We start from the raw sequence: 12,848 nt of genomic DNA, 5'->3' as shown, positions 1-12,848 counted from the left end.
AAATTTCTTCACAGTACGATGATAATACTTCAGTTTTGGTTACGTATCTAATATTTTCATACCTTACCATTTGGCACTACACTATCTGATGATTTTCGTCAGCAGGGATCTTTTCTCTTTCCCATATTGCTTGAAACTTGTGGCCTGCTTAATAATGTGGAACATCCTTCTTTAGTAGATTTCCTTTAATTGAGCTCATCAGACAAGCTAATCAACCAGCTCTCTGAAATGAATTACAGTGATTCAAAGAGTCCTGACACACAATACCATCTATACATTTAATAGCACAACAAAAATTTCTATCTTTGTGCCACTTAAATCAAATTTGCATAATAATTTGGAACACAATCTAGTCTGCTTGTAATTTTAGCTTTTTGTTTTTTTTTAAGACATCAGGCACAAAATTATGAAGTATTGTTCAATCTTTGGCATTTTAAACACTAAAATAATAATACACACAACACAATTACAAAGCAATACATTGACACTGAAGAAACTTTTTTTCCCCCAAAATATCTATAGCAGTATAGATGACTAATATTATTATGAAGTATTGCTAAGATTAGCGATACTTCATAATAATATTAGAGTCAATTACATTTATCAGCTCATTTGACAGGAACAACAGAACAAGCAAATGTAACTGAGTGAACTGAACACAAATGCAAAGCACACATTTAAATTCATCTGTATCACAAAAAACCTTAATGAAGACTTTTATCACTGCAGTGGGATAAAAAAGGGGGAAATTTCAAACCTCAACACTGCGTCCGTGATGTCAATTAAATCCACTAGAGGGCGGTATTGCACCAATAATGCAAAGCTTCCTGGTCTCATAAATGAGGAGGCTGTTTCCTGCTTGCCGTGTAAATCCAGGCATAAAAATGAACGTTCATTTGAAATATCAAGCTGCAGTCTTTGTTTTTGAATGAACTTCTGCTGTCATTTTCATCACATCTGAAGATGATCAATGATGCTGCTGTGTGTGTGTGTGTGTGTGTGTGTGTGTGTGTGTGTGTGTGTGTGTGTGTGTGTGTGTGTGTGTGTGTGTATGTGTGTGTGTGTGTGTGTGTGTGTATGTGTGTGTGTGTGTGGAGTCTGCAAAAAACAATGAAGAGGATCAAATCGTACAATTACGAGAGTGGAGTCTTAATACCACGAGAATAAACCCATGTGTCAAGAGAATGAAGTCGTGACATAGCGAGAAAAAAAAAAGGCCATAATTTAATAAGAACAGAGTCAAAATCATACGAGAATAAAGTCAGAATTATTTGTAGGATGAACTGGCAATGCTGCAACTGTATTCTCGTCATTTTGTCCGTGGTTTTTTCTTGTGGGGCCCTCAGAGCAAAATCCCACTAGGAAATCAGCCTTTCGTTTCAGGTTCTGATGTCGGGTGTGAACTCAAGAAAACCAAACCCTGAAACTGAACCAGAAGGTGATCAAACAGGGTATTACTTTTAGGGTTTGCACATCTTTTTCCAGGTTAATCCGGTTCCAGTTTTACTCATGAAGCATGCTGAATGGTGAACAAGGTTGCAGCACGGAACACAGTCAGTAAGAAACTTGTGACTCACCCTAATGCCGTCAAACACACCGACTTTTCCAGTTTTTGATTGCGATTCAAGTCGTTCAAGTCCAAGGAACTGATTGAAATGTTACAAAGGCAGGAGTGTCCTGGCAGAGGATGAAGATAAGGTACGGCAATAGACTGATAAATGTTGGCCTTTCCTATGGAGAAATTGCAAAGAAAGTCAAGATGTCAGTACAGTTTTCTTCACCCTCGGGAGGCACTCAGGAACTCGAGAAAACTTTTGACAGGAAGAGATCTGGCAAACCAAAGACACGACTGAATCAGTCTGAGAGTCAATGGCTTCGAGCCAGTGATTGTAGCAATGGCAGACAACGTACCCAACTCTAGTACTCGAGGAAAAGTGCTAATACTCATTGTCAAATCTCACTCAGCTACAAGTACATGTTGATCGGGCAAAGGTTTACTCAAGTCAAAAAAGTGCTGATGTGCCTACTTATGAAAATACAGGAGTAGTCCAAGGAATTGAAAATCCCATTAGTGAGTGGCGACTGTGATTGGTTCCCCTTCTTGTGAGGAGCACAGCGTGTGCTTAGCGGCGTCTCAGCAAAGAAAAACAGCAACTAAGTCAACTAAACGCTACGCTGAGTCACAGGGAACGAGAAACGACAAGCTTTCCAGAAACGTAGAGGAGTGAAAGACATGAAATCCCCCCAAAATAAATACTAAAGTAGGGTTACTACTACAACAAAAGGTGCACTATTCACCTTCTTTCCCCTGTTAATGCAGTGATCAAGTCTTGTTTGTGAAATATTTGGGCCTCCTGTTTTGGACTGGAACAAATCTGACCTGCGATGCAAATGGAGGCTCTCATTTAAAGGGCCGTCGCTTTTTGTCCTTTTGTTTGTTGCTGAATTGAGACTAAAAACTTTGCATCTTTGACAATTTACAGGTCACTTTTTAGAAAAAGAAAATACTTTCGTTCCTTCCAATAAAATCTTGTTTGTTTATTGAGCAAACAAAAAAGTACAACAAAAAAAATGTACTGAAACTTTGACTGAAATCTAATTTTTTGCGTCTTCCCAAGTGCGTTCAGCCGGACGATTTTTAACGTCTTGGAAAAAAAGCTTAAAGAGCCACTGAAGAGGAAGTTCCTCCTTCCTGCTACTGGATCAACCTGCTGCTCTTCCTTTCATCTCACAAGTAAAAATGTTGCACAGATCCACCCCAACACTTCACACACCCAAACCGTTGTCTAAAAAAACAACAACAACAACAAAACATGTCCTTGCATTTTAAACTCTCGACGGTTTAATACCGGAGGTGTGTTTGTGCATTCCAGGACTTCCTCTCACTCAGAAGTGCCAGATCCCCACAAGAGGCCCCTGAGACAAGCGGGCCCCCGGTTCCCTTTGAAGCCTGCTTCTCTTTGTTGCTTTGATATGCCAGGTGCTCCTCTCAGGTGCTTCTGTTCAGACCCTGTTGGGATCCCAACGGGCCGCAGGGCTCTCTCGCTCTTGGACACGCTGGCGGTGTGTGATGTGGCCTCTTCGCTCTCGTTCCCCTGAGATCCCTCTTCTCCTTCGTGCGGAGACGCCCATCTGTCAGCTGCAACACACACGTGCTTTCTCTCTCTCCGAGCCGTCGTCTGTGATGGAGGTCGACGGTGCAGAGCCGCTGTTGCCCAGGCGCGCAGCCATGCCGTATCTGGCTGCCGTACAGCTTCGCCGGGAGTGATGCGACCAAATGATGCTCGTTTCCTCCATCGGATCCCGAGACCGAAGAAGTAGAGCTGGTGTCGCTTTCCTGAATTCCCAAGTCTGTTTGAGCCGTGGCGTCTAAAACGGCGGCCTGAAGGACCTGACTGCGTGCTTGGGAAGCAGGTCAGTCATTGAAGTCAAGCATGTGGAACGAGGGACGATCTAAGAACGATTCCAACAGACTTTTAAAGAGTTGCACTCAGCAGACGGCCAGTTGAAGCCAATAGGACCTTATGGCTACGGAGTGAAAGCTTCCTCAGGCCAGACGGAGGCTCGGGTGTCGCGTCCTGAACATTTCGGTTCAGTTTTTGCTGAGGAGAAAACGGTGACCGCTCATAACGGGCTGTCCGTTGCCTAGCAACCAAAATCAACAGAAACAAGACGGTCACAGAATACAGAACCAGAACCTGTTGATAATTATGTACAATCACGTTAAATTCGATTAACAACATATAAATGTACAGAAGTGACAACATCAACAACTGTTCATCTGTACAGGATTTACCTTTCATTTAAAACACCTCTAAAGGAAACAATGACTGAACAGGCCTGTGCAACAAGCCACCAGTAGAAGTCCAAACGTTGCATGAAGGTATGAGAACAAAACTCCTTGGAAAGACCTCCACCATTCTACCCACATCTGTCTGGGTTTACTGTCCTCCCCCAACACTTAGTACCATTTTCATCTAAGAGTGCTTTCAAATCTTTGGTTTTAGAATCTACTTTCGCATTCTGCTTTGACCTCTGCTTTGACCTTTGCTGCAATATTTCAGACTTTAAAGACTTTGAAGACTTTAACCAGTACATTTCAGTTGCACTAAGTTCTTCTCTAGTTAACTCTCCCTGGTCCTTCAGACATGATCTTGTGTTAGTAGCAAAGCGCTTTATCCATGCAGTGATTCTTAACACTTAAGTTTAAAAGAGGCTCAATGCCAGTGAGCTTCACAACAGTCCATATCCAGACCTGAGCTCCCTGTTCATTTCATCCACTACATAATCGCAGGCTTTGGGATCAAGGATACTTGAATCTCTCAGCATCTGGTTTATGAAGTCATTTAGCTCCTTGGAGATGCATCTCCAAGGAGCTGCATTCAAGATTCTCTAATAGATGTTCCAGATCCATGGATTCAGGCTCATAAATGGTTTTTACAGGGATAGTGTAGTTTTCCCAGTTTGGTTGTTGATGCCTGGACACTTTTCTTCTTGGAGGTCCTGGTTCATCTCAGTCTTGTTTTCACATTTTCCAGCTCTGTTTCATAATTAACCTCACAGCTACAGTACCGATGTTGGAGGACAGTGACTTGCTTTTGGAGACTGTCCTTCTCAGCTCCAAGTTCTCTGATAATCTTTTGGTCCCTCAACATTTTCTGAATGTCAGCTTTCATCTCTTTATCTGCCTCCTGATTAAATATTTCTGCTTGCTGTCTTAAAGCAGAAACATTTCCTTCACATGTCATTTTAAGTTCCTGGTTAGAAACTTTATCCAGTTCACTTTGGAGATGTTTCATGGTCTCTGTGGATTGCTGCTGCAGGACAGAGAACTCTAGTGCCATTTTCTGATGCTCATTGTTCTTTTCAGCTCTAAGTCCATTGATAAGATGATGGTCATTCTTGGCTCTTTCCAAATTAGCTTCTTTCTCACAACTCACCTCATACTGATAAATGCCTGCTTCATACCTCCTGTTTAATTCTTGGTATCAAATCTTATACAGCACCAGTTCACTCTGCAGACGCTTCTCTGTTTCCTGCAGGCCGTCAATCTCCTTGGACATTTTTTCTTGGAGATCGTCCTTCTCAGCTATCAGGTTTTCAAGGAGCTTTTGCTCATTGATTTTTCTTCATAAAACATTTGCATGTCGACCTGCAGGTTCTCCTCACCTGCAGCTTCATATTTCGATTGAAGCTCCTCGTAGTGAGTCTTGATTTGGTCCAGCTCTTGTTGGATGGCGTCACTTTTCTCTTTCTCTGCCTGGATTTGTGTCCTGAATGCTTCCTCACCAACAATATGAGCTCAAATTCCTTCTGCAGCAGCCTTTTCATCTTGTGTTTTATGTCTCTGTGCTTCCTGGAAGTGATTATAGCTCGTCTGAGAGACTGAATCAGAAAGCTCTTCTCCTGTCAGTAGTTCTCTCTTCATCTCCTTGAGTCTTTTCTGTCCTTGTAACTCAGCTTTTGTTTTCTCCAGTCCTCTTTGCACGTTGAGCAGCTTTTGGTTCTCCTCAAACCATCTTGCTCTGTCCTTTTCCAAAAGAGAGCCAAGTCTCTGGATGTCTCTCTGTAACTCAATGGGCGTTCTGTTCTCAATCCAGCCTTGCAGATTTTGTCCAGCTCTCCAGGCTCCATGCTGGGGTCTCATCTCACCGTTGGACGAATGTGTCCTTTGGTTCAACATGTTTGGACAAAACAATGTTTGTTAAAATCAGTTTTGATCCACAAACAATCTCCATGTTCAACTTTGAAAGCGTTTTGCGAAGGTCTGAACTTGTCAGTAGTGCAGCAAGCAATGACCAGAATGTAGAAGTTTGTTACATACATACAGTGATGATGACATCACAAGCATGGCTCTAGTTGTGACATCACAGTTTTCCTTCATCTCTGGAATGATGATGTGAGTGTTTGAGGAATCTACCACACTGACCAACCAACCTCCCCAATCATCCTCCGGCTGCAGCAGAGAGGCTGCAGCACAGAGGCTGCAGCACAGAGGCTGCAGCACAGAGACTCCGGATAGAGCAGAGAGGCTGCAGCAGAGAGGCTCCGGATAGAGCAGAGAGGCTGCAGCAGAGAGGCTCCGAATAGAGCAGAGAGGCTGCAGCAGAGAGGCTGTAGCACAGAGGCTGCAGCACAGAGACTCCAGATAGAGCAGAGAAGCTGCAGCAGAGAGGCTGCAGCAGAGAGGCTGCAGCAGAGAGGCTGCAGCAGAGAGGCTCCGAATAGAGCAGAGAGGCTGCAGCAGAGAGGCTGCAGCACAGAGGCTGCAGCACAGAGACTCCGGATAGAGCAGAGAGGCTGCAGCAGAGAGGCTGCAGCAGAGAGGCTCCGAATAGAGCAGAGAGGCTGCAGCACAGAGACTCCGGATAGAGCGGAGAGGCTGCAGCAGAGAAGCTCCGGAGAGAGCAGAGAGGCTCTGGATGGAGCAGCCTCTGTGGCGACGCTGGTGAGAGGATCTGGATCTGGAGACAATGTGGCCTGGGCCGGAGGGACGGAGGCGACAGTGGAAGCTGGAGCGGATCTTTTCCTTCGCAGGAACTTGTCATGTAAGTCAAAAGCTGATTCCAAAAGAAAAAGTCCCTTTTAAACATACTGAAAAGATCATAAAAATCCTCCTCCATATCAACTCTCTTGGACTGAAAGAAAGAGAGCTCAGAAAAACTGGTGGCAGACATTGGCGTGTGTTTTGTCATAAGATCATAGTCCAACTATGATCCTGCAGGCCGTCAATCTCCTTGGACATTTTTTCTTGGAGATCGTCCTTCTCAGCTCTCAGGTTCTCAAGGAGCTTTTGCTCATTGATTTTTCTTCATAAAACATTTGCATGTTGACCTGCAGGTTCTCCTCACCTGCAGCTTCATATTTTGATTGAAGCTCCTCGTAGTGAGTCTTGATTTGGTCCAGCTCTTGTTGGATGGCGTCACTTTTCTCTTTCTCTGCCTGGATTTGTGTCCTGAATGCTTCCTCACCAACAATATGAACTCAAATTCATCCTGCAGCAGCCTTTTCGTTTTGTGTTTTATGTCTCTGTGCTTCCTGGAAGTGATTATAGCTCGTCTGAGAGACTCTGAATCAGAAAACTCTTCTCCTGTCAGTAGTTCTCTCTTCATCTCCTTGAGTCTTTTCTGTCCTTGTAACTCAGCTTTTGTTTTCTCCAGTCCTCTTTGCACGTTGAGCAGCTTTTGTTTCTCCTCAAACCATCTTGCTCTGTCCTTTTCCAAAAGAGAGCCAAGTCTCTGGATGTCTCTCTGTAACTCAATGGGAGGCGTTCTGTTCTCAATCCAGCCTTGCAGATTTTGTCCAGCTCTCCAGGCTCCATGCTGGGGTCTCATCTCACCGTTGGAGGAATGTGTCCTTTGGTTCAACATGTTTGGACAAAACAATGTTTGTTAAAATCACTTTTGATCCACAAACAATCTCCATGTTCAACTTTGAAAGTGTTTTGCGAAGGTCTGAACTTGTCAGTAGTGCAGCAAGCAATGACCAGAATGTAGAAGTTTGTTACATACATACAGTGATGATGACATCACAAGCATGGCTCTAGTTGTGACATCACAGTTTTACTTCATCTCTGGAATGATGATGTGAGTGTTTGAGGAATCTACCACACTGACCAACCAACACACTCAAAAAGTGTGTGATAAAAGCTGGTGAGAATTTTCTGCTTTGTTTTTGGCCAAAGATCATTTTACATTGAGAAGCAACTTAGAATAAGTGATGGCAGCTCATGATTTAGGAAAAACTTACAAACAAGAGTAATAATGATCATTTTTGGAGCGTATTATATTACACAGATCATATTAGCTTAGCATAAAGATCTTGAAATGTGATGAATCAATCATTATTGGTCTTGTTTGGAACTGTGACATTTATCTGTACATTGAAACCAATCTATGATCGGTCAAGGTGGTGCAAGGAGATTAAGGTCAAAGTAGGAGAAGTGTCCAGGTTGTGGATACGTATCATGAGTCAAAATGGGCTTGTTTGTAGAAACCTCATCAGAAACTACTAGTTATCGTTAGTTACACTGTCTGCTGATTTATGGAGAGACACATTTTTTTGTTTGTTTTTTGGCAATACTTACATAAAATATGTCTGGATTTACATTTCCAATGAAATACACAACTTTGCAAAAGTTTTCACACCCTCTGACAGACAGGGGTTAAAATAGTTTTTTTTCTTCTTCAAAGAAATATAAATATATGTATAAAAATTGGGGCCCTTTCAATTACAAAATGAATCTTTTTTTTAAAATTGTTTTTAGAAGTAAAAATTAAGTGTTACTGTAACACAGTTGAGAAGGGTACAATATGTTTTAGGTAGATGGGCCAATAGGTTCGGCTGTCGGAGCACGATGGGTGTTTAAATGACACACATACACAGTTGAGTGTTTAAAAAACAATTAAACTTTAGTAACATGAATCATAAACTCACAAGTGGACAAGACATACAATTAAGAAAATAAAATTACACCAATAATACATGAAATAAAAACAACAATACTTGGCCAAGTGCTAAATATCAAATTTAAATCTATTGGGTGCACCCTGGTAGTTTGCGCTCTAATCTCTTTTAGATGACAAATGAATCAAAATAAATCCTGGTTCAGGTCTCACTCAACATGGGAGGAAATCCAGATCTTTCTAAGTCCAGGTGGGAAGGCTCGCCATCAAAGTCAGTAGGGGAATCCACTCCAGGAACAATCCAGGAGAAGAGAAGAAAAAGCAAAAAAACAAAAACACAACAAAAAAAACAAAACCTGATCTGTCAACAGACAAGACCAGCAGAAACATAGAATTATTATTAAACCATTCTAGCTTATTATGTTTCATAACTGTTCGAAAAATCCTTTTCCAAGAACAATAATAAAACATTACATTTTACACAAACTCAGCAAAGGTTCACATTTTAATAACTAAGTAGGTCAAATAAAGATCATTATTTGACAACAAGATAAAAGAACAAAAACCAAATGAAAGGTACAAAATATGCTCACCGATCTCAGTGCGGCACGTTCAAAACAACTAGACAGGGACTCTCATTCCAGACACGGAGGGCACTAGACAGTGTAAAATGCATATTTTTTAAGTTTTAACTTAAAGAAAATGAATTAAGTAAAATAAAAATACATTATTATATAGGCTTTACCTTCAGTTGAACTGAAAACAACTGCCAATCAACTGCCAGAAAGTGCAACAGTTCCAACTGATCTTAGTGGTTCTAACAGCAGAAAACTGAAGTTCAGTTTTCTGAAACTTATCACTCTTTCTAACTTATAAGTTGGATTTAAACAATAACTATTTACAAAAAAAAAATTCCTTCAAAGTCAATGAATGATATTAGAAAGAAACCAAAAGACTCTCACTCTGGCTCAGCTGTCTGATCAGGGTTGGATCTCCCGCTCACAATCAATGCTGCCAACACGGGAAAGAAGGTGGAGCCTCTGTGGCATTCCGCTCTCTGATTGGTCTAAACATTCATGGGAATCAAACTTCCCATTGGCCAGGCAGACTACCCCGCCTACCCAATCTCTATTTCCCAAAAGGCTATCCCCACTTTATGTGGGTTACACCACCATTAGGGCTGAAACAATTCCTTGTGTGATTTGAGTATCTCGATTAAAAAATATATATCTGCTTCGAAACTCCGATAAATTATTTTTTATTAAATAGCGCACCGTGTTTTTGCAATCCTCTAAAGAAATTGGAACAGCAGGGCAGGATTTTTTTTTTTTTTTTGTCATGGAGCCCAAGATTCCTGGCGGCGCGCTTGCCTAAAATTTACAGGACTCTGGTCCAAGGAATACAGTTTGAGACTACAGCTCGAAAAAAACATTTTTATTTCACCCCAATCTACGGTGGCCCTGAGGTGCAAAACACTACAACATTAACAAAAACACAACAACATTAACGAAAACACGACAACATTAACAAAAACACAACAACATTAACAAAAACACGACAACGTTAACAAAAACACAACAACGTTAACAAAAACACGACAACGTTAACAAAAACACAACAACATTAACAAAAACACAACAACATTAACAAAAACACAACAACATTAACAAAAACACGACAACGTTAACAAAAACACAACAACATTAACAAAAACACAACAACATTAACAAAAACACAACAACATTAACAAAAACACGACAACGTTAACAAAAACACAACAACATTAACAAAAACACGACAACGTTAACAAAAACACAACAACATTAACAAAAACAAACAACATTAACAAAAACACACGACAACGTTAACAAAACACAACAACATTAAGAAAAACACAACAACATTAAGAAAAACACAACAACATTAACGAAAGCACGACAACATTAAGAAAAACACAACAACATTAAGAAAAACACAACAACATTAAGAAAAACACAACAACATTAACGAAAACACAACGGAAGAGGTAGGTCCCAGTGGGAGACCTAAGAAGTCGCTGATTGGACGACAGGTCGTTTTACTTTTGAACCGGAAGTTCTTCTGGCTTTAACTTGATTGCTGAAAACAAGAATGTTCTCAGTGATCCAAACCTTAGTACTGTTATTCGTAAATATTTTGAGTCAGGACATACTGATACTGGTGATACTGTACATGCTCCAGACCAACCACGAAGTGTCGGTTAGCATGCGTTCAGTAAAGACTCATTTGAAAGTAGCAGGGCTGCATTGAAGAGGCAACTACTCTCCACTTCCTGAAGTGAGACGTGCCATTATTCCCAGCTTAGAGGACCAGGGCAATTATTTGGCTATCGGACCATGTGGCAAGTTCTCAAACTAAAACACAACCTGCGTGTCAAACGTGATGTTGTAATGAGACTGCTGAGGCAGCTGAATCCTCAAGGCATCGCTCTGAGAACTCGCAGGTTTACAAGACGCACGTATCCCTCCACGGGGCCCAATTACATATAGCATGTAGATGGCTACGACAAAACTGAAGCCATTCGGCTTGGCCATCTCAGGGTGCATTGATGGTTTTTCGAGAAGGATAATGTGATATAAGACAGCTGTGGAAAGATAGTTTAAATCCCAAGGCCACTTACCTTTGAGAATGAAGAGAACATTTTCCTGGTAAATTAATTGGTTCCCATGTTTTGGAAGGGACACATTATTTCAGGTGGCTAAAATATATGGTTCCCCCTCATATCTCTGGCAAATAAAGAGGAATGTTTTCAAATAATTTGTTGTTGATGAAGAGATGAATAAGCACAGTTGAAGACTTGTTGGTAAATAGTCCCCATGTTTTGAAGGGGGAACAGATTATTTTAGTCACCTAAAATATATGGCTTTCCCCTCATAACTCTGGCAAACAAGGAGCAAATTCTACCAAAATCACAGGATTTATTGTTGATGATGAGGAATAAACAGAGAAAAAATCTTGCTGGTAAATTAAGTTGTTCCCATATTATGGAGGGGGACCAGATTAATTTCCTCCATTCTTTCCTACCCTTACCGAACCTTGGGGAATAAAGAACAACTGTTTCCAAATTCTCAAAAATCTTTACATACACACTATGTGTTGGGGAAAACTGTGTTTGGTGCCTGACTTATTTCTGCCAGGCTTACGTGAGAAACGTTGGAAAAGAGCGATTCTCTTGGCGTTTAAAATAACAAAAAACAGCATCAGAAGATCTTGTTTATTTATTTATTATACAATTTTTTAAACAACAGCTGCCAATTAAACTCAATGTTACAACCTTCACATGATTATATGAGTTGTTTTACCGAGAAATCGATCAGAAGCGACGTGAAAATGGTCAGATCCGCCTCATTCGTCTCTCTGGCTGTAATGATCGCTCCCGACACAGGGGAACCCAATTTAGCACCTACCCGAACTTTCATTTCTACCTTTTGTTTTAACCCCTTTCTCCCAAGAGAATACTTTGGTCGCTCCTCATTTTTCTATTCAAGGAAGGTGCTGAGGGCTGGTGTACGGCAGGATGGGACAGTCTGTGTGCTAGAAGTAAAGCAAAGAAAAAATGTCGCACATCACATTCATGCAAACAGACGATATGTATTACGAACTGAAGTAAAGCTGCCACAAGTATAAATTAAGTGCGAGTTCGCTTCCAAAAAGGCGGCTAGCCTGATCGCAGTGCAGCAGAACCAGAACGACACCAATTATCCTAAAAAAGTAGTGCCTAAGGCTGTAACGGACCTTACGATATATAGCTAATACAATTCTGCTGTATTATAGCGACTTTGTGTACTTTTAATTGCATTTATAATGAACAACTAGATGACAGGACACGGTCTGGAGACCACTAGCGTTAGCAAGTTACTACATCCATAAGAAATATGAATCTTCCTTTATACTTTTTAACTTACTTGAACATTGTGGAGTATCCTCCATACAAGTTTCTTGAAGCCTCTTGCCACAATTACTGCAAAATTTGGTGACGGCTCAACCACCTCCTTTCCACAGTTCGGGCAATACATGGCGAAGTGACTGTATTCCCGCTTCCTTAGGTTTTCAATCAAACGAAGCACTCCAGCATAACTTCCGGTTCAAAAGTAAAACGACCTGTCGTCCAATCAGCGACTTCTTAGGTCTCCCACTGGGACCTACCTCTTCCGTTGTGTTTTCCTTAATGTTGTTGTGTTTTCGTTAATGTTGTAGTGCTTTCGTTAATGTTGTTGTGTTTTTGTTAATGTTGTTGTGTTTTTGTTAATGTTGTTGTGTTTTTGTTAATGTTGTTGTGTTTTTGTTAATGTTGTTGTGTTTTTGTTAATGTTGTCGTGTTTTCGTTAATGTTGTAGTGCTTTCGTTAATGTTGTAGTGCTTTCGTTAATGTTGTCGTGTTTCCGTTAATGTTGTTGTGTTTTT

The 12,848-nt window shown here is 41.0% G+C and overlaps 2 long non-coding RNA genes across 2 annotated transcripts; both read right to left on the bottom strand.

The window, feature by feature from the left end:
* Positions 1-1,287: 1,287 nt before the first annotated feature.
* Positions 1,288-3,635, bottom strand: LOC129372949 (uncharacterized). Its single transcript, XR_008607303.1, has 3 exons — positions 2,850-3,635; positions 1,578-1,731; positions 1,288-1,426 (listed from the first exon to the last, which is right to left on the bottom strand). It is a non-coding gene; the product is annotated as an uncharacterized LOC129372949 (long non-coding RNA).
* A 5,141-nt stretch (positions 3,636-8,776) lies between these two features.
* LOC129372946 (uncharacterized) lies at positions 8,777-9,606 on the bottom strand. The gene is made up of 3 exons (XR_008607300.1): positions 9,368-9,606; positions 9,151-9,222; positions 8,777-9,061 (listed from the first exon to the last, which is right to left on the bottom strand). It is a non-coding gene; the product is annotated as an uncharacterized LOC129372946 (long non-coding RNA).
* Between the last annotated feature and the right edge of the window lie 3,242 nt (positions 9,607-12,848).

Source organism: Poeciliopsis prolifica, unplaced genomic scaffold (assembly GCF_027474105.1).
Source record: "Poeciliopsis prolifica strain line A6 unplaced genomic scaffold, Auburn_PproV2 SCAFFOLD031, whole genome shotgun sequence".
Classification (NCBI taxonomy): Eukaryota; Metazoa; Chordata; class Actinopteri; order Cyprinodontiformes; family Poeciliidae; genus Poeciliopsis; species Poeciliopsis prolifica.
Note: the sequence above shows the minus strand (reverse complement) of the source record. Positions and strands in the feature narration are given on the sequence as shown.